Consider the following 814-nt stretch of genomic DNA (forward strand, 5'->3'; position numbering starts at 1 on the left):
TAAATTGCTATCCATGATTATGCCAAGATTTTTTGCAACAGTTTTACTCTCCAGGGAGAGGGACTTGAGGTGTTCAGCCACTCTCAGTCTTTGAGTCTGTGCACCAAAGATTAGTATTTCTGTTTTGTCTTTATTTAACTGCAGGAAGTTTTCAGTCATCCATTTGTTAATGTCACTGATACATTGGGTGAGGGACTGTATGGGAGATAAGTCATCATGGTATAGAGAAATGTAGAGTTGCGAATTGTCTGCATAGTTGTGGTAATTAACATTATGGTTAGTGATGATATGTGAAAGTGGAAGCATATACAGGTTGAACAGTAATAATAAGAATTGACCCCTGGGGAACCCCACATGTGACGTCCTTTTTTTTGGAAGAGAAGTCGCCGATGGAAACATACGACTTCCTGTCATGTAAGTATGAATTGAACCATTTAAGAACAGGACCAGATAAGCCCACCCATTTCTCGAGTCTCTCTAGCAGAATTTTATGGTCAACCGTATCAAAGGCAGCACTGAGATCAAGTAAAACAAGAATGGATATTTTTTTGGAGTCTGTGTTTATATGCAGGTCGTTTATTACTTTAATGAGAGCTGTTTCTGTACTATGGTGGGGACGAAAAACCTGATTGATAAATATCTAGGAGGCTATTTGATGTGAGATATTTTTTGAGTTGAATGTAAACAGTTTTTTCAAGTATTTTACTAAGAAATGGCAGATTGGAGATGGGCCGATAGTTTGCTATATCATTTGGATCCAAGTTCTTTTTCTTCAGGAGTGGTTTTATGACGCCTGTTTTAAGTGATGTGGGGA

General features: G+C 38.1%; 1 protein-coding gene across 1 annotated transcript in view; it reads right to left on the bottom strand.

The window, feature by feature from the left end:
• The window catches only part of gzf1 (GDNF-inducible zinc finger protein 1), an 8637-nt gene that overhangs the window by 3105 nt on the left and 4718 nt on the right, over positions 1-814 (bottom strand). The window lies entirely within an intron of this gene.

Source organism: Seriola lalandi, unplaced genomic scaffold (assembly GCF_002814215.2).
Source record: "Seriola lalandi dorsalis isolate HSWRI2012SDOR001 ecotype SW California unplaced genomic scaffold, Sedor1 jcf7180002054901, whole genome shotgun sequence".
Taxonomy (NCBI): Eukaryota; Metazoa; Chordata; class Actinopteri; order Carangiformes; family Carangidae; genus Seriola; species Seriola lalandi.